Source organism: Herpailurus yagouaroundi, unplaced genomic scaffold, assembly GCF_014898765.1.
Source record: "Herpailurus yagouaroundi ecotype Mexico unplaced genomic scaffold, PumYag 141, whole genome shotgun sequence".
NCBI lineage: Eukaryota > Metazoa > Chordata > Mammalia > Carnivora > Felidae > Herpailurus > Herpailurus yagouaroundi.
Window position 1 is genome coordinate 43,225,015 of NW_024412396.1, and position 27,923 is coordinate 43,252,937.

The 27,923-nt window shown below is 38.9% G+C and overlaps 1 protein-coding gene and 1 long non-coding RNA gene across 8 annotated transcripts in view; one reads left to right on the forward strand and one right to left on the reverse strand.

The window, feature by feature from the left end:
• The window catches only part of RAD51B (RAD51 paralog B), a 647,789-nt gene that overhangs the window by 293,587 nt on the left and 326,279 nt on the right, over positions 1 to 27,923 (forward strand). The window lies entirely within an intron of this gene.
• On the reverse strand, positions 18,483 to 24,865 carry LOC121031955 (uncharacterized). The gene is made up of 2 exons (XR_005791001.1): positions 23,609 to 24,865; positions 18,483 to 18,650 (listed from the first exon to the last, which is right to left on the reverse strand). It is a non-coding gene; the product is annotated as an uncharacterized LOC121031955 (long non-coding RNA).

Here is a 27,923-nt window from a genome sequence, read left to right on the forward strand (position 1 = left end):
ATGCTGAATATTAGAATCATATACTTGATATCCCATAAGAGTTCTTTAAAAATCTTTAATATAATTGTTTCATTGGGAAACACAAGCTATTTTTATGACACAGGTAACACTGGTGGGGTTAAGATCTGTCCTTTGTCTTTCATGTGGGAGCCTTTCTGATCTTTGGCAATCCATTCATATTGGAGAACAAGAGGTACAAGCACATGCACACACACACACACACACACACACACACACACACACAAACACACTGGTAATTCTAGGTATATGGGCAGTTATGTTGACTGGTGTCTTCATTAGAGGGTTGTGGGTACGGATCCCAGTATTTTGTAGGTGGAGCTCCACATACCCTCATCTGTATGTCTTTTCTTTATAGCTCATCTCTATGTGTAGAGAGGAACCTTCCAATTTTCTTTTTGGGGGTGAAGCAGATGGTCATCCGAGTTTAGGGGGCTGAGGGAAGGAAAGAGGCTATAGATTGGGATCTTGCTCTCCCCATACATAGACTTTTATTAACCTCCCAGTTTGGTTCAGTTTGGTTCAGTACATTCCCAGCTCTGCTTTTTTTCTTTGAGTCCAAAATCTGTTTAGGTACACTTTTCCAGAGAATAAATCCTCTGAAACATGTGCAGGACACACAACCAAACTAAGAGTGTGGGTAAGATTCGAACACTGGGGAGGGTGAGGAAACCTTTCTGTGCAAGAATAATACAACCAAAGACATGAAGTTGGAGGCAAACCAGAGTGAATGGGAAATAACCAATAATTCACCTTACCTAGAGTGAAGCACACATGAAGAACTGAGTTAGGAGCAAAATAAAGGTGGTAACAGAGACTGCAGCTTCAAAGAGAAGACTAAGAAGCCTGGACTTTCTTCTGGAGGTGCCAAGGAGCCAGCTTCCTCATACTAGTTCATTAAATTATGAAGACAGCTTCTGAGTGCATGGTAGATTACTAGCAGGGGGTCACGCATGAATTGAGTTGGGATGCTTCTCTGTGACTTTGACACAATTGACTGTGTTTCTGTTGGGGTCTCCACACCCAAAGTATTTCATATGCATAATGCTGGAGCTTACAGATCCTCAGAGGGTTATCATGCTTGGGAGGCTTGATGTTCTTTTTTGTGATCTGCACCTCTCTGATAGTGAAACCGTCTTGTTCTAATGTGAGAGCTCACAGACGTCTCCCGTCTTCTAGATGTTATCAGTTACAGCACTCCTGCAGGTGGGCCGCATGGCCATGGAGCCAGAGACCCTCAGATGAGAAGAGGCTTGAAAGGACCTTAAAACTTTGTAAATGCAGTTTTACTAAATGTCATAGAAATGGACTCCTAGGATTTTTATGCCATTTAATCGGGAGCAAAATGAGAGACGAAATGTTTGTTGCCTAGTACCTTGCTCCGTTCTGCAAAGGCCTTTTATGCTTTTGATGATGATGGTAGTGATAATTTAGAAACATGTTTTGCCCACGTATGTGTACTATAGTAAGACGGTTTTCTTTCTGAGCAGCCTAGGAAGAACGTTCTTTTTTATAGGCCTCAGATACAAGTTCTCTCCCTCAGACTGTTTGCCCAAGCCTTAAAAATACGGCATGATTACACAAGCACTCTGGAATTTAGATTAAGCAGCATTCAATTCGAAAATCTAATCACATCATCTAAATATCATTAAGTTCTAATAGGCTGATTGATAGGGACCAAAGCTGTTTTTGCCTGGTGCTGCATGCCTTTCCCTCAGCCAGCCTTTTCAAACTAAGATGTTGATAAAGGCATCTATAAATCTTAATAGTTGGAGACAGTTTAAAAGCATAGTTCACTGGGTAAGGTCACACCCACTTAAGTGACCTATTTTGTATACTTTTCAAAAATAGGTTAATTAACTTAATAGAAATAATAGGACTCTCGTATTGATGTGCAATTACTACTAAAACAAGTTTTTTTTTTTTTTTCTTTCCAAGTGAACACGATGTTCATGAAATTGAGGGCATAATAGCCATGACAAGAACCAGGCTTAGCAAGGCAGGTCATGTGCAGTGAGTACATTTCAGACTTGCCCTTTAAAACCCGCTTTTATTCCAGTGCTGGGATGTGGGCATACCCCCACTAAAGCATTTCACTCCCAGCACTCTCCTATTTCAGTTTGCAGTGCGTGGGGGTGGTTTATTCTAGCTGTTGTTGTTTTCCCAATCACTAAAACAGCAGTCTATGTAGGCCCTGTTCCCTAAAGACTTCAGCATGCATAGGAACCTCAATGAATCTCAGTCTCTCTTCTTTTTAAACTGAGGCTGTTTTCTCCATTTTTCTAACAAATGATTCATCTGGTATCCCGGGAGAAGCATGATTTCAAAGGAGACTGCAGTGTAGGAGGGCAAGGGAGTGCCCAGGCAAGAGTCCTATTTGGGACAAGTTACATTATCCTAAAGCAGCCTGGTTTTATTTATTTTTTGTTGTTGTGTAGTGCCTGATTCAAATTTTCTGCTCCCAAAGCATTTTATCCTAGTCTTAGACCTCTTGCTGATGGTTATAACCTTTTAATTCTATTATTGATCACTAACTTTGCATAATTTGATTTTTCCATTCATCTGTTCCTTACAATATACCTCACTGATGTTTTATATCATAAGTTGAGCATGTGAGTATTACATTATTCTTCAGAACTTTTATTTTTTTATTAAAAAAAAATTTTTTTAACGTTTATTTATTTTTGAGACAGAGAGAGACAGAGCATGAATGGGGGAGGGGCAGAGAGAGAGGGAGACACAGAATCGGAAGCAGGCTCCAGGCTCTGAGCCATCAGCTCAGAACCCGACGTGGGGCTCGAACTCACAGACCGCAAGATCGTGACCTGAGCTGAAGTCAGACGCTTAACCGACTGAGCCACCCAGGTGCCCCTCTTCAGAACTTTTAAATATAGCTTAAATAGTAAGTTACATTTTAAAAAGTTAATTCCCCTCCTCCATGCAATTTCTTGTACCACAAACAACTGTGTCTGTGGACATTGCTGAGTCCCTCATGGCTTGAATTGTCCTTGGCCCAGGTGGTCTGAGAGGCAGTTAGCAGTACACATTCATAGGAAGGCGGGTTGTTCTTGCAAGTTAGTCATGATGTATGCATTGACCTGAAAGGTTCATTTTGAACCAGAGGTCCTCAATGGACTCCTCACTCACCTTCCAGAAATGTCACCATTTTCCCACTTGCTTATACTGCCCTGACAACACAGCCTTAAATGGAAACAAGTTTTGTTTGCATGTATGTGTGCATGCACAAAGAAAATAACAGATCAAACTAGTCTATAGGCCTGTCGCTATGTTAGAAAGAACCTTATAACCATCCCCCAGCAATGGGATCTTCATTAGGAACATGACTTTTTTACAGAAGGTTATAATGCTTATGAAGTTCAGTTTTCTGACTTCTTGTGAGAGCATAGGCATATGAGAGAACTCTTTGGTTTTATGTTGAGTAACGGAATGGTTCACTCTCCAGTGCATGGAACACACCCCACTTGAATATGCTAGTTTCCTCCTAATGGCTAGGTTAATGTTGGTGGTTTTCCCTCCCAAGCATTTTCTCTAGAGTTAAGCAGCATCTCTTTCTTGAAAGCAAAACCCTCATTTCCTATTTCATATCCTCTAATTTGCCTAGTATAAGGTCCAATTCAGAGCAAGTATTCATTAAAAACATTTTAGTTAATTAACTACAAAACGTCTGGCTTTGGTTTAGGAGAGAATAAGAGATTGGGCAGGGAAAGCACTGGCACACAAGAGAATTAAAATCAAAAGGATATCTTTTTATGTTACTTTTTTTCTTAAATAATAAAAGTATTATATATGGCTTGTGGAAAATTTGGGAGCCCAGCAATGTTTTAAAAATCACCCAGCTGCTCCTGGCTATATGCTTAAGATAACTGAAAATAGGTTGTTACACGAATGTTCATAGCATTATTCATAATATCTAAAAGTAGAAACAAATATTCATCAATGAATGAATGAATAAATAAAACGTGGCATGTCCATACAATGGAATATTATTCGACAATAAAAAGAAATGAAGTACTGACACATATTACAATGTAGATGAATCTTGAAAACATTGTGCTAAGTGAAAGAAGCCATTCACAAACACCACACATTATATGATCCATTCATATAAAATGTCCAGAGCAGGGAAATCTATAGAGACAGAAATTATATTAGTGTTTGCTTAGGGGTGGGGATAGGGGACTTGTGGGTAGTAGCTAAAGGGTACAGGATTTTTTTTGGAAGTGATAAAAATGTTCTAAAAATTGACTGTGGTGTAATGGTCATACAACTCAGTGGATAGATTAAGAACCACTGAAATTTTTTAATGGGTGAATTTGGATGGTATGTGAACTATATCTCAAGAAAGCTGTTATACATCTAAAACTCAATCCTGAAATGTCTACTAATTAATGGCATTTTGTTATATTTCCTGTATTTCCTTCTAGTCTCACTTTACATAAATCTAAAATGTTTCATAGTTTGGCTCATACTTTGTGCACAGTTTCTGTATAGTGTTTTTCATTTACCTTTTTATCATGAACATTTTCTCATCCCATTAAGAACATTTTTGTAAACACAGTTCTAATGGCAGCATAATAACTTACCTCATGATTATAACATAATTTCCATAGCCATTCTTCTAGTGTTGGACATTTTAGCTTGTGTCTATTTTTCACAATTGTGAATAGCAAGTTGCATTTTAGAAAGGCTGTGAGACCTTTTATTGTCATTTCTGAGCATAAAAGTTTTATGTTAAGGGAAAGAAACATGCAGAGAGTAATGCCTTCATTGAGTTTTAGACCAAAGTTTCCGAAAATAAAAGCTTTGTGTCTTGGTTTTATTTAGCCTTTGGGTGGAGCAAAGTAAATTTTCATCAGGAGTCACTAAAAGGGCAAGACCCACCTTCTCAGGGAGAATTTTGAGGTCAAAATGCAGATTAACCCCACCTCAGCAGCCCAGCAAGTGGAGCAGTCTCCCACTCTTCTGTGTGAACACGTGGATAGGGTCTCAGCCTGAGTTTGTGCATTTATTATATAAGAAGTTCTCTTTTTCTTGAAGCATCTTCTCTGGAGAAAAGGATTAAAGGCTGCAGTCTTTTCACTAGAAATATTTATTAATATTATTTTTAAATGTTTATTTATTTTGAGGGGTGGGGGGAGGGAATATGAGAATTCCAAGCAGGCTCCATGCTGTTGGCGCAGAGCCCAGTGTGGGGCTCGATACCACAAACTGTAACATCATGACCTGAGCTGAAATCAAGAGTCAGAGGCTTGGCCAATGGAGCCACCCAGGCACCCCTTTATTTTTTTTGAGAGAAAAAAATTAAATGTAGTTTTAGACAGTGATTACCTTTCATCTGGTTCATCATATTTTATATTCTTATTTGAGGCTGATGAAAATATTTAGAACTTTAACACCTCTGTATCCTAGCCCCAATTTTAATGTACTTCTTAATGTTGTATTCTGTTTGGTCTTCGGTTGAACAGTATCTCCCCCAATTTCACTTTATACCTTCCCTTTTCCTTAATACTGTCCAGTTCTCATTTGGAAGGTGTAAGGAAGTGCTTCATCTGTTGTAGAGAAGAGGATGTGGATCCTGTATATTTTCCAGTCATTGCATTCTTAACCTATTACATGTACATTTGTGTGGTCCTTACTGACTTGACCTGATCATATTGCAAAGTACAAACATATTACTTAAGGAAAGGAGAGCCAGGCACTAACGGTCTTTTTTCATTAGCCAAAGCCCAGTTCATAATTTCTGTTTTCTAACTTGGAGAAAAAGAAGTTTAGCTAGATTTAGAGACTTTTCTAAGTCACATAGCAAGAAACTAAGAACAAGAGTAAGAACCCCTGCCAAACTATTCCACAAGAATTCATAAGCTTCCAGGCTCAGTTATACAGTATATAAGTGGTTGCATAGGTTAAAAATAATTTAATCTCCATGTATCCAAGTTGCACTGGTATCTTCCAAATTTCAAGCGAAGAAAGACCCTTAGAGGAAGAACTTAACAAAATTAAAATTATGTGACCTGAACCATGGTTCCTTTCCCATTCAATTATTTCCTTTTAACCACTGATGGCTTTTTGTGCTTGGCTGGGTATGCTAGTCAAGCCTATGTTATGAAAGAGAAATAAGACACTTAATCCTGTGAATCATTAACCTGCATTGGCCTCCTTTCCCAGTAGCTTGCCCTTCCTGTATGTAGTCTGTTTACTCACTTCTGAGCCAAGTCTCCAAGGTCTCTTATTATTGAGTGTAGGGACACCTGGATCACAGGGAGTTGGGCCTTTGTTTTATTCTGACGATGACGTGACTGATTATACAGCTCCAGGCATTTGCATGTTTCAAAGGCATTTTTAAAGTTTATTGCTTGTGAAAACCTAGTTAGTAAAATATCATTAATTTTTTTTTCTTTCTTTCTTTCTTTTTTTTTTTTTTTTTTTTTTACCAAATGAGACTGTTGAACTTAGGGAAGTTTTGACTTGCCAAAAGCTCCACAACAAGTCAGTGGCAGAATTCAAATGGGTGTACACTCTTACATACTTAGTTCGGTGTCTAACTCATTGAGGCATATTTTTGTTTTTTACTTATAAATCCAGGTAGGACTGACTTGAGTCATTTGTAGTTAATAAATTTTTGTGTTTGATCTGTTGCCACTGAAGCCTAGCTCAGACTTATCAGTATTACATTCTCTGGAAAGAGCTGGAGAAACCTAACCTCAGAAACACAGCAGTCAGTAGGTTCAGTGAGACCTAACCAGGAGATCAACTTTGGGCTACAGATTTTTCTTCTGTGAACAGGAAGTCCTCATCAGGATCTTAGAGGTGACAGGAATAGAGTGATTACTCATTGATTTAGATTCCAGGGTCTGGGCACCTTCTGTGAAATATGAATCCCATGGAATATGCGTGATTTTGTATAAAGGTCTCTAGGACTTGGTGCTGGGGCATCGACTGTCTCAGTTTCTCAGTAGTGGGAACTTAGAAAAGAAATGACTTTTGCATGGTCATGTTGAAGAGCAGAGGCAGAGTATGGGGTAACATCCATGTTTCTTGGCTTCTTTCCTTGGGCTGTAACCACTAGACTTCATAGATAAATATTTACTCAAGGAAGAATGCTTAGCATTGAAAGAGTGAAGTCTTAAGATGGGTAAGATACACAAAATACTCCTACATAAGTCATTATATTGACATCTGTGGCCACATATTGGTCCATGAAGGGAAAAGTTCTAGCCACTGAAACCTCAGCCACTAGCAACTTACTCTTTAGGCCATCTTTGTAATTATGGCACTGACTAGCCCAAGTCTTAGGTTATTTCATCATGATATTTTCAGTATAGCATTGACTATATCAGTGATTAGCAGCTTCCTATTAATTCATACTCCCTTCCCCTTATCATTCTTTTTTTGATGTTTATTTATTTTTGAGAGAGAGAGAGTGAGGGACAGAGAAAGAGGGAGACAAAGAACTTGAAGTAGGCTGCAGGCTCTTAGCTGTCAGCACAGAGCCTGATGCAGGGCTTGAACTCACAAACTGTGAGATCATGACCTGAATTGAAGTCGGGTGCTTAACCTACTCAGCCACCCAGGTGCCTCTCCCCCTTATCATTCTGATGACCCTAGCATATGTTGCTGTATGTTCTTACTCTCTGCACATAACACTAGTTTTTACTTTGCATGTTTAGACACTGATGGAGGCACTAGTAAGTTCTGCGTGTAGATTTTAGAGTCCAGGGTAGTCAAGGAATAAAGAACAGAGAAAGAGAACATCAGTTTGACTAAGACGAGGATATAATCTTGATGGGCCTCAGTGACCCCAGGCTAAGACAAGAGCAGCTTAGACTTAGTGTTTTGAACCCTTTAATGAAAGCTGTTTTAAAATAAAGCATATGGACATAGGGCAGGATACACTGAGAATACAGAACAATGCTGGAGTAAAGCCAAGAGCATGTGGCGAGACTATCCAGGGGGCCAAGACCAGGGGCATTGGGTGGACTAAAATGCTCCTCTCCCTGATATACACATAACTAACTTCCTCACTCCCTTCAAGTCTTCGCTTAAATGTCATCTTCTCAATGAGACCTACAAATCTATGCTGACCCACCTATTTAAACTTGCAATGATTTGAATGAGTTAATTGAAACCTCATGTTGATTATTCCTGCATAACACAAGAAAATGTAATGCAATAGATGGTGAGCTCAGTGGTGTTCCACATCTTGGTTTTTATTTTAATGCTCCTTGCAAATAATGGTATTCAGTTAGTGTAAATATTAATAATATTTACTCACGAGAAAGGAACAGAATGTTCTCCTTTTTCTAGCTATAATCTGAATTCTTGTATTCAGGATTTCCCTGAAAGATTAAAAGTTAAATAGAGTGATATTGATAGAGTTGGCATACATGATCTTTGTTTATACTGATATAGCACATTTTGTCATTCCATTTGTTTCTTCCCCATGGTTACTTTTTTTTTCTCAATGGAAATTTGCAACTTCAGATCACTTTTTCCATCTTTTTGATGTCAGTGAGGAAGGAAAGAAGCAGGGTACATTTGCTGAACTTAAAGATACTTGGTGTGTTTAAATAGAAATAAAGCATACCAGAGAGGCATAGTAGTTGAGTTTCATCAGTAATGCAGGGTAATTTAAGTATTAAATGCGTCAGGCTGATTATTTCCACTTTATTCATTGTAGGCATGGCTTATAAAGACTTGGTAGGTGTACTTGCCTATGGCCCTCCCACCCGTGTTTGGGATGAGCTCATCATACTTCACAAACATAGCTGACAGGAGATGGTCTCTATGTCGACTAAGAAACACCTATTTGGGGTTGTATAAGGTGAACTACTACTGACTCAGTCTGTGATTCTTTTCTGTCTAAATCAGTGCTGGGATGTGATTAACTGTGCAGTGCCTCACCAGAAGGACCAAGGTTTTTCTATGGTTCTCAAACCAAATTCAAATTTTGGAATTATGGTGTCTGTTTAAATTCCAAGTGGCTGAGATAAAGTCTCAGTTAACATTTACACATTGGATTATCATCTCCTAGTAAATTCAGAGTATTGGTAGAAAATGTATGGGTCAGTCTGATCTGGATTCGAATCTTTCTACTACCTTATTGTGTGAATTCTGTTGAATGAAACTCTCTGGACCTCCACTTCTTTGTAAAATTGGATAGTTTCAAGACAATGGCTTCACATTTCTTAATTACATGTTCATTTTTTAGAATAGTTGCAAAGAATTTGCAATATCTGTCATCCAAGTATTTCCTGTCCCCCTACCCCCTTCCTCCTTGTTCTTGTATCATGGTAACTGATACAGCAGCCTACCTACGGCAAGCATTACAAAATCTCCAGGTGTGTGTTCTGATAGGCTGGGTCCTCTCACTGAGCCCAGACTCAGTTTGGGTACTGTGTTCTATTAGCTGGGATCTCAGAGTATGGGATGATTTGCCAATTATCTAATCCTTAAAACATCTTTAGGAGTTGAGGAGGAGGCAGATTTTCTCCCTTAGGTATACATCTTGGGAAACATACCACCTCACACCTATCTACTTTTCTGGGGCTTTGCATGGCTGGGTAGAAAGTGAAGCACAAGAGGTTAAGTCACTTATTCAGGATCCACAACAGTAAATAGTGAAACCAGTATTCAAAGCAAGGTCCACGTAATTCCAAAGCCTGGATTCTTAATTGATAGGCTGATCTCAAAGAGTTAGCTCTCAAATCCTTCATCATATCTAAAAATAAGCTAATAAAATCTAGTGCTGCAATGTTGAATCAGGAAATTCAGATTTCACTTTTGAGCTTCACTACTGACTTCACCTCAGGCAACTCAATCATCCTTGGATGATTTCTCCATGAAGAAAATGAGGATCATGATGTCTGTCGCTCAGGGGTAGAATAAGCATTAAAAAATAAAACATAATAGCATCAGTAAAGCCCTTTGGTCTCCAGAGAGGGTGAGCATTGCATGAATTTCTAGTGTTAATATTTCATGTTGAAGACTTCTGAGCACATTCATTTTAAATGCAAAAAAAGGTAAACTTTGGACCATGAATATCCTGATTCTGGGAATTAAATGGTAACCGATCTTGAAATAGTTATAGCAGTGCCAAAAGAGGGTAGAGTAATGGAACAATATCACCTAGCTGACTCCCAGAGAAGGCTTCTGGATTGTTTCAGTTAGCAGCAAGAGTATGTATTTTGTGGGCCCAGAGCATATTAATCAACTGCACTATGCCAAGATTGAGTTCTGTTTTTTACTAGAGATCTGTTCTAAATCACTTTGTTCATAATATTGTCATCAAGTGTGCCATCCGCAAACGGGACACGTACAAAAGGAGCAAAGAAGCTTTTGTCCCAGAGTATAACTCCCAGAATAAGCCAAGAAAGATAACATTGAGGATTAAGACATGTTTCTGGGAAAGGTTTTCCTTCCAGACTCCAGAATACTACTGAGTGTACATTGCCACACCTACTCCCCAGGGCAAACAGCATGCAATTCTGTACACAAATATACTTAGTGATGTCTCTCCTGGGAACTTTTAGAAGTACTGCCTTTTCCTGGGTGCCAGAAAGACAATCAGCCTACCAGGAGGTGCCTCTGCAAGTGTGTGTGTGTGTGTGTGTGTGTGTGTGTGTGTGTGTGTGTACACATGCACATAAAAGCACCAAGGTGTTTTGTTGTAGTTGTTTTTTTGTTTGTTTGTTTGTTTGTTTTGTTTTGTTTTAGAATGATCCTTTTGCTGGCCAGTACCAGAATGATCTAATTATGTGTGCTTTACTGATTCTCATGTACCAAAATCCATTTTCAAGTTTAACTAGGTTTTCTCAATGGACTTTTCCTTAAAAACACACACTCAATCACCTATGGTTATCTTTCCTCTCACTATGATAGAACTCAATTCCATTCATAAGGAGAAAATATATAAAAATGTTTCCATTTTGGAAACATTATCCATTATCGCTAAAACTTCTCCAAAAACTTCTAGATTGATGTGAGAGAGAGAGAGAGAAAGAGAATAAAGGAGGAGGAGGAAGAAGTGGGAAGGGGAGAAAGGGGAGGAAGAGGAGAGAAAAGAATGAAGAAATGGAAATAAAAAGCAATTAAGCTTAAAAAACAAGCCAGATGAAGCTCTGGCAACATATATAAATAAATTTACTTTAAGAAAGTCTTTCAAGGGTTAAAAGAATTTTTTTCTCCAGCTAAGAGGTTCAAACCTTCTGACCTTTTACCCTATCTTGTCTATTGATCATTGAGCACTCTGAGATGAACAGATGACCAGGTGCTGAGCACACTTTAAAGAAAGTTACTTTGCTGGAAAATATTTCCCTACTCAGGTATCTTTAATAGCTCAGTACGTGACCTTGGCATGACCCAAAAGGAGGCAGCTCGTTCAAGCAGGTAGAATACCAGGTCATCTCAGCACTGCCCTCATTCATAATGTTCTTTTTCTAACACTGAGCCAAGCCTGTGACCATGCTGCCTTTTTTATTTTGTAATAATCAGGGTCTTCTTCCTTTCTCACCCTTATTTCCTGCCCTGAGGCTCTTTTGACAATAGTAAGTATAAATTGAAACCTGTATTTCTTTGCAGAACAAAGACTGGAATGAATTCATTGATAAGTAGCTTTTTAAACCTTTGGACCCATTTATCAAAATTCTATATGAGTGTGTTTCCTGGTGACCCAATTAATTGAAATATTTTTTTTTCTGAAGCCAAAAGAGAAAGGCTGGTATTGTTTTATATGCTTTCTCATTTTAGTTGTATATCACTTTCCATTTTGCAGTGTGCTGAGCTTAGCATATTTTCTTTTTTCTTTTTTGTCACTGTCCCCTCTGCCTCTACTTTCTAGTCTTATGAAGAAATGGGGTTAGCTACTTGACCGTAACCACATGAGGAGTTGGCAGTGGAGAGTGGATTAAGATTTCCATCATCCAAGTAATTGGGCCTGTTTAATCCCAATCCTGCACAAATCCTTCTTGTTAAAAGTTTGAAGTTTTAATTTTATCTTCTTCAAGTCAACAAAGGAGTTTTCAGGCTGCATCTGGAGAGTTGTGACTTCTTCCTAGTTCTGGCCCATAGCCGGCATATTGGAAATTGGCAGAATGTACGGTCAGGAGAGGAGGGAGATCTCAGTAAAGCACCACAAAAATTCCACTCCCCCCTCCCCAGCATACCCATTTCATTGCCCCAATTTTGTATGGCTGGCAACTGATGATGTTTGGGTTGTAAAAAAAAATCATTTTTCCCCACTTTTTTGGGCAGACTGAAGACAGGATTGAGGTCAGAACTAGAGCAAAGTATTTGGTTTTGTTGAAGAAGCTGAAATAAGAACCACTTTGGAGGAGATGTGTAGATAAAAGTGTTGCTGTGGTCTGAATCACCAGATGCTTGCTTGTAGAAGTTGGAGTGTGGGAGTGTGTTTCTCTATTGGCATTTTGACACAGAGGCAGGTGAGATCAATGCCACCTTTCTGCAAAGTACTCTAAAACCCCTTCTTCCTTCATTAATATTTTTCCTTTGAAGATAAAGGAGCTGCCTTTAGTATGTGTTAGCATTCCTTTCACAGTTAAATTACTGTTTAGTGGTATGTGATTTCTTTGTTACACTAGAATGTGGTAGATACTCTTCATATATAAGCCCTGGATTTCAGGCTTTGTTTTTAGGATGAAGCTCTATTATCTTTTCTTTTTTCTTTTTTGGCAAGAACCTGTTAGGGGATAAGACACATTTCATGAGGCAAATTAAAAATAAATATTTAAATTCATTTTTTTCCCTTTATCTAAAAAGTTCAAAGCACTTATGGCCATTATTGCTCTCAGGTCAATCCTCTGAGACAAATTTATTTATTTTTGACCTACAGATAAGAAATCAAAGTACAGATTATTAAAGGCATAGTATCACATGATTTATGCTTATTAGGTTCTCAGTAAACATTTGGAATGTATTGAACAGTAAGTTTCTTTCTGATAGTAGTCTAGAGCAATGCTTTACAATTTTTCTTATGTTATAGGACGCTAGAAATTGATACTACTTATATGGCACATGGAATAGGTCGTTTTGAGGAACATCTCTAGTAATAACATAATGTAGAAAGTTGTAAATCTTGAAAAATGTTATGCTACAATGTATCTGTTGAGAGTAATGCTGCCACAGAGCTCATGGGTTCGACTGCTAGTCTGTGCTAGTAAACAGACAGTGTAGGAGTATCATGCCTACTATGATGCTGGAGATTCGAATGGCTTAGAAGGAGACACAAACACTAGGATTCCAGCCAGTTCACATCTTAAAGTATTTCAAGACAATTGGTTCTTGTACAAATGGTACAAGGTACATGTATGCATATGCTGAGGGTGGGGTGTGCTTTACTCCACCCTTATTCCTACCTGGTACTCCGTGACTAGAGTTGGTCTGTGGCAACAACAGCTTCTCAGTTCTGAAGAACATCTGTGGGCCAGAGCATTGCCTAACTCAAGTACTCATCCCAACAGTCAAGGAGAGAAGTTTTATCACTTGCCACCTTGAGATACCCCAACTTTGGGTGGATTCGGGAGCATAGCCTACAGTTTTAGAACATTTAGTTTGATGGAGTACTGAATGTTTGAGAGCTCCATCTTCTTCATCTTTCTTTTGGCCTTGTGTGGTATTTTGCCCAGACTTGTTTATCCTGCAGCAGGAGAGAGTTGTACTGTGAGCAAGGGCCAGCTGGAGGAGTATTCTTTGTAAAGACAGTACTTGACCTTGATATGGAAGATATCAGCATGATGATGATTATGCTTTCCAACATTTCAGGCACTATTCCAAGATCATATAGTGAATCCTTACAACGTCTCTATGTATGAGGTGACTACTATCATTATCCCCATTTTATGAATAAGGAAACTGAGGCAAAGAGGCTCAGTAACTTTTCTAAGGTGATATGAGTAATACATTGCAGAGCCAGAATGCAAAGCTAGAATGTCTGGCTCCAGAGCCTGTGGCCTTGCTTTACTTCTCCTCTAAGTAGGGATGGGGAAAAGCACCTTAGCAGATTCATGGAATACAGTGGTCCTAGTGGCTGGGTGAGCCCTATTCTGAATTATACTTGAAGAGGTACAGAAAAGAGATGGGGGAATGTGTGAAAACAGTTTCTGTGGGTGGAAGCAGCCATACTGGCTGCCATGGCAAGCCATGTTGGAGCCTGCCTGGCAACTGCAGCAAGACTTCCTTCTTTACAGGTTGGGGGCACTAAAACCGGGAACTGGAAAGACAGGCTGGCATCACCTACTTGAGGCAGGTGAAGAAAGGGAAACATACAGTAGAGGCATTGGTATTTTGTGGTTAGATGAGGACATGGCCTAATGCAAAAAGTCACTCATTAGTTACATCAACGTTTGGATGCTATTTGACAGAGCTATAGGAGTGATTTGAGGGTGGGTTTTGGTCTTGACCCTATGCCACAGTAAACAAAATGAAACTCTCCTTGAGCTAAAGGTAATGGAGATGAAAGTGTGTTTACATAGATGAGCAGTGGGATTTATCCAGTGACTCTGGAAGGTAATCCCAGGGTTCAGTGCTCCATGAATACCATGCCGTGTTCTTAAGCTGGTAAATTACTGTGAGCTTTTATGAGAATGGATTGTGGGAAGCATCTAGATGAAATTCAGCCTGTTTCACCTTGAGTCCAGGGCCCACTAATGCACTCCAGGTGTGCAGGCTGCCCAGGCTTTCTGCCTTGGAAGCCTCAAAAAAGAACTTTCATCCCAAAAGGGAAGCTTTGAAGAATACCAAGGATCTTTCTATCTTTTCTTGTTTTTTGTATTCTTTCTGCCCACATTTGGTAATTGGAGATATTTGTGGTGTTAAAGCCAGACTTGTTCCTTCTCAGCCTGCCCCTCCAACAGTGAAATTTTAAGCCTGTGGCTTCAATTGTGCACAGCAGTGATTTCTCTGCAGTGTCCCTCAGATGTAAAAGGAGAATGGCTGAAATACTAGAAAGGGGGATGTAGGAAATCACCAAACAACAATTTTCCAGGTCTATAGATCCTTTCATCTGAGGGCAAAAGAAGCTAGAGAGGGTGCCCTCCAAAAAGATTGAGGGGGGTGCACAATTTAAAACTCTCTGGTTATGGGCTAAGGAACTAAAGATCAAAGCACTGTGTCCTCAGAATTACACAGTGAGTCACTGGAAAAACTCTGAGTAAAAGTCAGGCATCCTGTTCTCCAATCTTACATGGCTAATAAGTACAATTGGCTTTAAATAGTGCATTTATTTTTTTTTTATTTAGATCCAATACTATCTTAAAGAATATAATTATGTGTGCATTATAGATTAAGATTTTCAAGCCCTAGAGCATTATGAGCTATTTTGCCATGATGATAAAGTGGGTGAGGTGAAAAGGTGCCTGAGAAGCCCTCATGTCTGTTGTGTGGTCCCTATGCTTCCAAGGCATATCGGCCTCCCTTAAAAAACCACTGCCATTATTCAGGCTGTCTTGTGGCTTCCATTTAAAAGTTCTCCTTTAAGAGAGATTTTTCCAAAGCTAAATTAACAGCTATGAGGTGCACTGGGTAAGTCTGTGATTTACTTTTTTCCAATTTGACTGCTGTAAGCATTTCAGTCTGTTGCCCACTAGTTCAGATCAACATACTGGTTTTAACTTTATCTCCAATGTAATGATTTAACATAATATAGACTAATGTGTTTGCAGGGTTGAGGGCAGTAGAATTTGCTTGAACAGGAAATATGTAAGTTCTGTAAATGTTTTAATGTTCCCTTCAATTTGGGCTCTTTTTCTTTTCTTATTTTTTAATGTTTATTTCTGAGAGAGAGAGAGAGAGAGAGAGAGAGAGAGAGAGAGAGAGAATGCACAAGTAGGGGAGTAGAGAGGTAGAGAGCGAGGGAGACATACACTCTAAAGCAGTCTCCAGGCTCTGAGATGTCAGCCCAGAGCTCGATGTGGAGCTTGAATCCATGAATGGTGGGATCATGACCTGAGCCTAAGTTGGTCGCTTAACCAACTGAGACACCCGGGCATCCCTAGATTCCTTTTCATATGTCCTCTTGATATATGCCAGTTTCTGATCATGGGTGACCTGACTTGAAGGTCAGATGACTTGAAATTCAGATGGTTAAATTGTGTGTGTGTGTGCACATGTGCACACGCACATGGTGTTCATATAGTAAAGGAGAGTCAGAGTTGTCAATCTTCTCACCACCTGCCAGAAGCTGGAACAAACATCCACTGCAGAGAGGAGTTCTAAGGCACCTTCCCTAAGCATGTTCTAAGAAGTCACCTCCCAGGGAAAAATTTGAGGCATCTGTCTCTTCACTTCTTAGAAAATTAAGGGGCATTGACTCTCTGGGACTGTTACCTAGAGAGGTGAGATACAGGACAGTCACCTTTGGGGCCATCCAATAAGTATATTAGGGTCAAGGAAGCTTTTGCAAATCTTTTGAAATGTGTGTAAATATCAATAACAAGGCTGTAGTGAAATGAACATGAGCTTTGCAGTAAGACAAACTAGGGCTTAATGTTGGCCCCACCACTTTCTAGATGTGTAAGCTTAGATTGATGACTTAATTGGCATGACCCTCAGTTTTCTCCTTTGAAAAAGTGAGGATTGGGGTGCCTGGGTGGCTCAATTGGTTGAGCATCTGACTTCGGCTCAGGCTATGATCTCACAGCTCGTGAGTTCGAGCCCCGTGTCAGGCTCTGTGCTGACACCTTGGAGCCTGGAGCCTGCTTCAGGTTCTGTGTCTCCCTCTCTCTGCCCCAACCCACTTGCATTCTGTCTCTGTCTCTCTCAAAAATAAACAAACATTAAAAAAAAGAAAAAATGAGGATAGTAATAACTATCACATGGATTTGTCGTGAGGACTAAGAATATATATATGAAGTTTCTAGGATATAGACTTTGAATAAATATTAGTTTTACTTTCCCTCTGTCTTAACCACCTGATTGGGTTTTTTTTTTTATATTAAGCATAATTTATTGTCAAATTGGTTTGCATACATTACCCAGTGCTCATCCCATCAGGTGCTCTCCTCAATGCCCGTCACCCACTTTTCCCTCTCCCCCACCCCCCATCAACTCTGTTTGTTCTCAGTATTTAAGAGTCTCTTATGGTTTGCCTCCCTCCCTCTCTGTAACTTCCCCTCCCCCTTTCCTTCCCCCATGGTCTTCTGTTAAGTTTCTCAGGATCCATATATGAGTGAAAACATATGGTATCTTTTTTTCTCTGCCTGACTTATTTCACTTAGCATAATACCCTCCAGTTCCATCCACATTGCTACAAATGGCCAGATTTCATTCTTTCTCATTGCCAAGTAGTATCCCATTGTATATATAAACCACATCTTCTTTATCCATTTGTCAGTTGATGGACATTTAGGCTCTTTCCATAATTTGGCTATTGTTGAAAGTGCTGCTATAAACATTGGGGTACAAGTGCCCCTATGCATCAGCACTCCTGTATCCCTTCGGTAAATTCCTAGCAGTGCTATTCCTGGGTCATAGGGGAGATCTATTTTTTTTAATTTATTTTTTTTAACATTTATTTGTTATTGAGAGACAGAGCACAATCATGGGAGGGGCAGAGAGAGGAGGAGACACAGAATCTGAAGCAGGCTCCAGGCTCTGAGCTGTCAGCAAAGAGCCCGACGTGGGGCTTGAACTCACAAATCGTGAGATCATGACCTGAGCTGAAGTTGGACGCCCAATTGACTGAGCCACCCAGGCACCCCAGGGTAGATCTATTTTTAATTTTTTGAGGAATCTCCACACTGTTTCCCAAGGCGGCTGTACCAGTTTGCATTCCCACCAACAGTGCAAGAGGGTTCCTGTTTATCCACATCCTCTTCAGCATCTAGAGTCACCTGATTGTATCCTCACTTGGCTAAGAGTAGGGAAAGAAGAAAGCTCTTTTGTGTCTCTCCCTATAAGGTACTAATCAAATCACGAACGCTCCACCCTCATGACTTAATTACCTTGCAAAGGCGCCATCTTGGAATACCATTACATTGGGGATTAGGGCTTCAAATTGTGAATTTGGGGGATAACACATTTAATTCATAACATGCCTCTCCCTTTTGCATATCTGATTTGGAAAATCTATATGCTCTAATTTGTTTTGTGTTTTTTTTCTCTATAAAACATTATCAAAGTGTTCTCAAAACTTGAATGGACGTTTGGATTTTGTTGAATCTTTTCATGATTTGCCTTTAACACATGTATGATTCCATCTGTCATTTGATTTTCTTAGCCTTGTGAAATTCAGAATAAGAGTTCACTGACAGAAAGTAATTCAGCATGCTGAATTTGCATATCAAAGCCTGGTCAGCAGGTATGGCCCTAGACTGAGGAAGATAGGCAATCCATGACTATGTTGGAGTCTGGCCTTGCCCACATGGCCTGGTTGATTCATCACCTGTCAGGGAGACTGTAACACTAATTACTGTAATACATAAACCCCCAAATTTCAATGATGTAATAAGTACAAATTTATTTTTTCCTTACATCAAGTTTAATCAGATGTTCTTGATTGATCGGAAGCTCTTCTGCAAGCAGAATTGTTTTCCATCATGTGGTTCCTTCTATCTTGTGGCTTTACCATTTTCAACAGATTCATGACTTCCAGAGTCACCCTGTAAGAAGAAAGCGTGAGGGATTATGAATCGGGAGGTTTTTAGGGGCCAAGTCTGAAAGTGTCTCAGATCATTCTCATTGATATTCCATTGACTAGGACTTACATGGCCATACTGAACTGCAGGGATAGCTAGAAAATAGCTAGCTGTGTGTCCAAGAAGAAGAGGAAATAGGTTTAGTGATCAGCCAGCAATCTCTGACAAATGTCATCCTTCCAGACTTACATTTCTTTTCTTTCTTTGACTGACCCTTGTTCCAATGTATGACATATTGATTTGTGATTTTAATTCTAGTTTGGCTAACTCCTTTTTTATGAGATTTTGATTTACTTAACTTGCCCTCATCTGATAGCCTTTTGACTCAGATTCTTGACCCTGTCTTCTGGCCATTTTTCATTCAGAGAAGATTGGAGTTAGAACATTTTAGAGATCACTGAGTTTGACAGTGGTTTTTATACTAGAGGTACTAATTTCCAAAGACCATTGGTAAGCTCACTTAGTACATCTAAACAAAACATGAATATATCAAAATCTGTGTTTCTAAGGCTTTCTTCTTTATAATGCTTGGACATTTTGAAAGAGGAAGAGGTTAGTAAGAAGGAAGGTATGATGAAAAGTGTTCATGGATGTTAGCCCTTGCTTTGACTCTCATTAGCCATGTGAAAATTTTCTTTTTTTTAATTTTTTATTCTTTATTTTTTTAATGTTTATTTATTTGTGAGAAACAGAATGTGAGTGGGGGAGATGCAGAGAGAGAGTGAGACAAAGAATCCGAAGAAGGCTCCAGGCTCTGAGCTGTCAGCACAGAGCCTGACACGGGGCTCAAACTCACAAACGGTGAGATCCTGAGCTGAAGTTGGAGACTCAACCGACTGAGCCACACAGGCACCCTGAAAATTTTCTCATCTTCTAATGGGCTTAATGGAATACAGAGAAGAAATATTGGAAACTTATACAACCAAAGAGCAATGTTATCTCTGGTGGTGAGATTATGAATAATTTTTGGCTTGGTTTGGTTTTCTATTTTTTCTGTTTTTTATTTTCCTCCAAATTTTATGCAGTGGCAATGTGTTCATTTTGTATTTACTTCCCCTCCCAAGCCCAGTATCTCTTAAGATGTAAAACTCATGAAGAGCAAAAAGGATGGAGATTGTTACCAGCCCCAACTACCTCACAAAGTTATTATGAGAATCACATGAAACAATGTAGAAGAGTGTACTTTGAAAAATGAATAATAACTAATAAGGCAATGCTGGCAGGTTATTGCCAGCAGGGTAGATTTAGCCTTAAAAAATTTAGAGTTTCTGTGTAGGGGCAGTAGAAATGCACGCAGAAATCCTGAATCTCTTGAATTCACCATTTGGGTTTGCTGCTCCTCCAAGAGGAGGAAATTCCACAGGCCCAAAATGCATATTTGTTCTCACAAAGACAAAAATGGAAGATTATTTGTGGCTGGTATAGACTGACCATAAATTAATCAGCCTTCAGATCATCATTTAATTAAAAAAAGTTTTTTAAGTGTTTGTTTATTTTTGAGAGAGAGAGAGAGAGAGAGAGAGAGAGACAGAGACAGAGACAGAGACAGACAGAGCACGAATGGGGGAGGGACAGAGAGAGAAGGAGACACAGAATCCCAAGCAGGCTCCAGGCTCTGAGCTATCAGCACAGAGCCTGATGTGGGGCTCACACCCATGAACCATGAGATCATGACCTGAGCTGAAGTCAGACACTTGACTGACTAAGCCACCCAGGTGCCCCTCAGATCATCATTTTAAAGTCCACAGAGAAAAAATTATGTTAGCAAGGAATTACACCATGTTCTTGAATAACCTGAGGAGACAGAATAGAAGAAGGCAGATAGATGACAATTGCCTGCCCGCTAATCTGAAGACTCTCCTATTGGTATGTCATGCTGACCACATAGAAATGTGATGAACCTGCTTGTTGGTGATGAATTTCACATGGAAACTCTTAGTTCACTTATCAGGCTTCCCTCAACTTTTGTGATTATAGGCCACCACCGAAAGGTTTTATTTAAATTAAATTGATCTTTCATGCATTTTTCTGTCTGTAAAAGTAATACATACTTATAAAATTTAGACCTTTAAGAGATATGTTATGGAGAAAAAGAAAAAGCCTCCCATAATCTTAGACTTAACTACTGATGGCGTGGTTCTTTTTTTATATTTCTTCAAAATTTTTCCATACATATATGAACATGTTTACTATTCATTGTCCTAACAAAAATGTGTTTCTATGCCATATACAGTTTCGCACAATTTTCTCATATTACATCTTGGACATATTTTGCAGGAGGATTTTGATACCAGTTTTCTTTTCTTATATTCCTTCAGAACCCCTTAGACCCTGATTTGGATGGTAAATACCTTACAAAGTTAATAAAGAAGGGAGCTGGAGGGCGACTTTTGTTGTTGTTTTCCTTTAAGCAAGAGATTTTTAGGTTTGGCCATATTGGCCAATCTATTACTTGTGATCGTTGTATTAATAGTGTGAATCCTGAAGTAATGATTTCAGGAAAGCAATTTTTTTTCCACCCTGTCATTCTTTCCAGCAATGAGCTTGTGAAAACTAACTGAATTTAGAGGTGATGTTGCTTTGCTCTGGAAAGAAGGAATGAGTTATTTACCTAGAAACAAACCTAATCTAGTCACTAGACAGAGAATTTAAATTCATTATCTTGGTATGTGGGATTTTCTTGGTCCATCTCTCTAGCCTCAACTCCCAGCATCCCATCCCATGTACATGTGCTTCAGACACGTTGTATTTCTTGCTGTTCCTCACCTTTGTGTTTTTGCATTGATTTACCCTCTACTGGGTTACTGTTTGCTAGCCTCTTTGCTAGGTGAGGCTTTCATGTTCATTAGCTCTTTGGTCCGGTTTTGCTAGACTCCCTAGACAAAGAAAGGAACCGCCTTTTCCTCTTCTCTGCTTCTCTATTATGATGGTTCAGATGCTATAGTATAATTTGTTTTATGTGTCTTCACCCTTTTAATTTTTTTTATCGTGGCATAATTTATACACAATAAAGTGCACAAATCTTAAGTATACAGTTGATGAATTTGCCATGTCTGAATTTGTACCTGGACTGTGAGCTTTCAGAGTTTTGGAACCATATTTTATTCATTCTTACAGCTCCAGAGATACTTAGTAGTGCCTGAATGAATGAGCGACCACAATAATTTCCTCAGTCTGTCTAGTGTCGATTCCTTTACGGGAAAGGGGCATTAAAGTTTGTTTCTTGTAGGAGTGTGGAACCAGTTGTATTTGTTCACCTCCTTGCTATTAACCCTAAAAGAGATACAGCCTGAATTATTATTGATTTCCTCAGGGGCGATTATGGATCTATGAATAAAAACAAGTTTCATCCATTTTTCTACCCATTTGATAAAGTTATATGAGAAACTATAAATCTTAAAAAAAAAAGAAACTATAAATCTTAAGACTTGAAGTAGACAGAAAAGAGATGTAGTTAAGATCAAACTGCCTTTTTCTTACAGTTTGTTCCTAATAGAAAAAAAAAGCAACAAATCCCTCCCTTAAATTCCTAAATCTAGGTTTAAGTTGCTTAAGAACTGGAATGACATTTAATTTCAAAATTACTTCTCCCATTAAGAGTTGCTGACATACTAAAGGAAATGGTATTTATGCATTTTTTAAAGCTAGATATCAGAAAACTTAGAGTAATTTGATTTAACAAAAGGGTTTAGTAGTCTTCCTTGAAAGATGATCCTGAAATCAATCCCTTTAATTTACATTAGGCTCTCCAAGGAAATAAACAAACTTCCCTATTTAAAATGAGGCTGGTCTAGTTACCTTCTCTGTGCTAGAAAATCCAGGCTGAAATATCAGTACCTTGCTCTAATTCAGATTTTAAACTTTTTTTTGGTAAATTTATATAACAGTTTATTTTATACTTTTATTTACATTTTTACCTAAGCTCATTCAGATTTCATAATTTTTCTATGAGAAAAACATTAACTCTGTTGCAGGTGGGAAAACAGATTAACTCTTTTTTTGAAAGGTATATATAGAAATAGGCAATATATAGCACCAAATGGACCTACTTTTTTCACTATCTTTAGTGACCTAGATGGCCTTATCCTTTCTCTGCCTGTCTTAGTATTCTTATACTACTGCCCTTATTCTATTAATTAATTAATCAGCTCATTCATTCACATAATCAGTCATTGTTGATGCCAATTATGTACAAGGCACTCCATACTCTAGGGATACAAGGATGACAAGTTCAGATTAAAATTTTATCTCTGCTCTCTGTTCTTAAGAAATTATTTTTTATTCTCTGTGGTTCATTGGCTCAAGTTAATGAGTACCCATTTAGGATTTATTCTGTGCTCAGTACTGTTCAAGATCGTAATCAAAATCTCTCTAGAAGCTAGCAATTCATCCCATTGATTTAAATAGTGACTAATGAATTTTCAGTTCTTTGTGTGGTTAATGTTATACGTTTCATTAGTAATAATGAAATGGAAGATCCAAGCAAACTCCTTTTTCCTGGGAAACATGTATCTTCCTAGTTCCCAATATTAATTGTCTAAATACTTATAGTTAATGCTGTATCACTGCAGGGCTTTTAAAGAAACAATATCCTTTTTCAAATTGTTATTGTAAATTCACAAAGAATGTATTTATGTTAAATGTTATTGTTCATTTTTGGAGGAATTGAGTGGTTTGTTGGCAGAGTTGGGACTAGAAATGTGATTGCTTACATCTTACATTGTGTTAAGATATGGACTAGTGACAAACAGACAAAAATTAATCATATGTGCTTTAGTCATGGATCTGCTTTATGGAAACTTGAGTTTTTGTGTAACAGCTTGAAACCATTACCTGATCAGGCCAGTTAATAGGACAACCCAATAAAAGGTATGGGAGGTTCTATCGTAAGAAACTAGGTATTAAGTGATATGATTACTTACCAATTGAAGTGAGAAAAGTCAGGCTCTTCCTTTGGTTTTCATCTATTATGGTCATGGGGAAAGTAGTTTTTAGAATTAGGTCCTGAACCCATCTAATTAACTAAGACTGGAGGGACACTGGCAGCTTCTCAGAGGATAGTTAACGGAGCAAAGGGATAATGGAAGATCCTTTCTTCCTTGTCTTCGGTGGTCTCTCTTTTGAGAGCCCATATCTTCCTCAGGAATAGCTTCCCATACTCAGAGAAAACTCAGATTGCTTTGGTCTGAGCCTATAAATCAAGAGGTAAAGCCTTTTCCTGCTCTCCTTAAGAGAGTTCTGCCCTCAGTAGAGGGCAGAGAAATAGTGTATGTCATTAATCACTCGAGAATTGTTTACCATGTTAATCTAAAGGGCACTTGCCCATGGCAGGCAGTAAAGTTACCTTAGTTGTTTAAGAATAACCTGAGTGGTTTACTCAGAGGGTTTGCAAATGTTTGGACATTATTCAAGAGCTGCCCTAGACTGACCAATTAGCTTTATTTTTCACTGCTCTTCTCAGATTTATCTTTATACCATCCAATTGCATTGAGAGGAGCAAGGGTTCCCAAAACTGCAACATTACTGACTTTCCAGCCATGTGACATAGCTTTTCAGACACCGAGTTAAATTTCAACCCAGACATCTCTCTTCAATTCAGGTCACCTACAGGCCAGACAAAACCAAGGTCATGTGTTGAACCAATGTAAGGAGTTTTGTTAGTTGCAATAACTATAATGTTATTCACTATTTGAAATACTATACCATGGTTAATCATAAGTTGCAGCTGTTGTGTCCTTTTATTTATGAGCCCTTAATCAAGAGGACACAGCAAGGGCCACTGTTTGAAAGGAGCCTTTCATGAGGTCTTCCTTTTGGATGCTCTCCCCCTTTCATTGTGAAAAGAAGAGGACTTCGTGTTGACTTGCAAAAGTTATTGAATATTATATATTGACCTCTCTGAAAACAGATATTTCTATTCCAAATTGAAATGATCAAATTGTAATCTTTATGTTTCAGCTAATGACAACAGAAACAGTAGGCCAGTGCTCTCCAGACAATTTCTTTCAGTTGGCCCCAAACATGATTAGTTCTTAAATGTCAGCCACCAAATGTTATATATTGTCTCTCTGAAAACAGATTTTGCTATCCAGAATTCAGAGTGTCTGTTTTTAACCATATGTTTCCACTATTGGTAATGTAAACAGCCTAGATGTCACCAGAGAGCTCTTTTTCCTGCCCTCCACCAACCTGATGGATGCGACTTTAAACGTCAGTCTCTGTCTTTCTCTCTTTTTGTTTGCTTTTATTTATATCCTTACCTTATTTTGTGAGAATACATCTTGTGATTTACCCTTGTTGGAAGGGGGAGTCAGATCCAGGAATTTGGATAGAATCATTTTATGAACTAATTTTGGAATAGATTGCTTATACAAATGGATTTTTTAAACCTAAGAATATAGTAATAAGTTATGTGTTCAGATTTGTTGATTCGTCAGTTTCATCCTGCCCTGGGTTTGTAACACTAAAACTGGGACAGCTGCTTTTCTTTGAGGCACTCAGAAATGTTTCCAGACTTTCAAATTGCATTTCCTTTTTACTGATAGCTTTTTCGTGGATTTCACTCAGGTGAACTTTTACTCTTCATTTGATGATCTCTTGGCGAGTCTTTTGCTCCAACCATTTAGATTTTATGTGGCTCCCTGAATACAGCATGCTTTTACACATCTGTGTGGCTTGAACTATGCTCTTACCTCAGCTTGGTGTTCTCTCATTTCCTGCAACGCTTGGCATCTCTCAAGGCAAGGCTCAGACGCTTCTGCCATCATTGAATTTTGCCCCTGCTTTCCAGTTGGACTTGAAGGCTGCTCCCTTGTACCGCTCTCTTTGACCTATAATTGGAGCACTTGGTTCACTCTACCTTATGTTTTAATTGATTTTGGTACATTTCCCTCCTTTATGAGAGGCAAACTTTGAGAACTAGGAGCATATCTGTAAGCAGCATCCAGATGATCGGCCGGTGCAAAGTTGCATGCATTTGCTGTTTTCTCAGCAATATCTGGAAATGGGGCTATTTAGTGTTCTCAGAACTGCTGCGAGACAACAGCTAAGAGACTGATAGCAAAACACTTGGTAAAACTCAAAATGTGCTCTTTAAAATAGTCAATACTGTCTGCCAAATGAATACCTCAAGTTTTCAGTGACACATGGGTGATGTAACCCATCATTTCCATTTTTCTGATACCCAGAACTCAAGAGAGATAGTTGGCCAGAATAAAAGGTGATCTCTGCCTCTAGTCTGTTTTGACCAAGTGCATTTCTGACTGAATGTGTTTGTTCAGGCCTCCTTCAAAGTTCTTAACCCTGGGCCTCCTCTCTGCTTACACCTACCCTTTCAGTGTTCTTTTTGTGTGGGATGGCGTGTTGGCTGTAAGAGATGGTAGAGATCATACGCATCACACCAGTGATAGTCTGTCTTAGTGTGATCACACGCAGTGAATAATTTATTACCAGGAACCTCGGGTGGGGCAGGGGGAGGGGGGTGCAGTGAACAGCATGGGACATCAAAACAAACAAACAAGCTAAGAGGCCTGTCTGGGACCAAAGGAACAGAGTTACTGGATTTGTTTAAAGAATTAAGCTTATGAGCTACACTTTCCCCTTTGCAGCACAGATAAAAATCTTTGCTTGAGGAACATTTCAACATCACAGCTGCAAGTATAATTTACAATGGAAAATGTTTTTCATTTTGGAAAGAGGCAGTTGCTATTTTGTAATGGAAGACGGAGACGGCTGGAGATAAAACTTGCATGCAAGACCAACACAGCTTGACGAAGGGAGCAGAGTCTAGTTCAACAGCCTCTAAATCAGCAAATCTCCATGTTATTCTTACTGGCAGTCCAGTCAAGAAATATTAAGGTCTAGTGTGCTCAGGACTGCTAAGCATCATGGACAGTACAGTAAAAGTAGAAGACACAGTGTCTGCCCCTGAGGGAGTGGAAGTTTAATAGAAGAAGGCTCATATATACCAGGATCAACAAAGAATGATGTTAGGGAGAGTGTCACCAAAGTGCCACAGGGCTGCCAACAAACTGGAAGGCCAGGAACTATTATTTTGAGAGAGAGAGAGAGAGAGAGAGAGAGAGCATGTGCACGTGGGGGAGGGGCAGAGAGAAGAAGCAGGTAGAAAGAGAATCCCAAGCAGGCTCCATGCTGTCAGCGCAGAGCCCCACACCGAGCTCCATCTCACAAACCGCGAGATCATGACCTGAGCCGAAATCAAGAGTCAGTCACTTAACTAGCTGAGACTTTTAATTAATAAGTGGAGCTTTATAATGCAAATCTATCCCAAGTTGATTTGCTCTTCCTTGACTGTAAGAAATCTAGGACATGTCATGTTCTTGTTAAGACTAACTACTTTTTCACTTTTATTTTACTCCACTCATTAACCCATTGAACACGTAATTCCTGAGCACGTACTACATGGCAGTTGCTGTGACTGTGCCTGGGACTCTCTGGTTGAAGAAGATATGGACCGTATCTAAAAAGCTCTTGTGAGCACTGAAGAAACCAAGGAGGGAGAAGCAGTTTTTACTGTTTTAAATAAGCTAGATTATGTTTTATAGTTAAATATGAAGAAAATTACAATTTTAGCTAGATTTACTGTGCCATCATCATTTTCTCATTTGTTCATGCATCCATTCATTTTTCTAGTAAAGGTGCCAGAAACCTTGAAATACAAACATTCATCAGGTCCTTTCAAATGTCCATCTCCAGGTTATGTGTTGGATCCATCCACTTCTCAACATATTTATCATCCTGATTATTCCATTCACCTCTTAACCGGTCTCCCAGTTTTCACTCCTGAAACTTTTTTTGTGTGGGATGGCGTGTTGGCTGTGGCTTTCAAACTTTTTTCACTGTGACTCACAATAAAAATACATTCATGATACCCCCAGTATACATACATACATGTATCTCTAGGTAAATCTGAAACAAAAGGTTCATGAAGTAATACCTACCTTTACTCTGTAGGATGCAGTTTGGTATTTTTAAAAACTCTGATTTTTTCATCCTCGGCATGATCAACTAAATTTATTTTGTGACACACTACTGCACTGAAATACACTGTTCCAATCCTTTCCTTCCTTTCCTTCCTTTCCTTTCCTTCCTTCCTTCCTTCCTTCCTTCCTTCCTTCCTTCCTTCCTTCCTTCCTTCCCTCCTTCCATTCATTCCAATATAATTAGCATACTGTATTATATTAGTTTTAGGTGTACAATGTAGCGATTCAACAATAC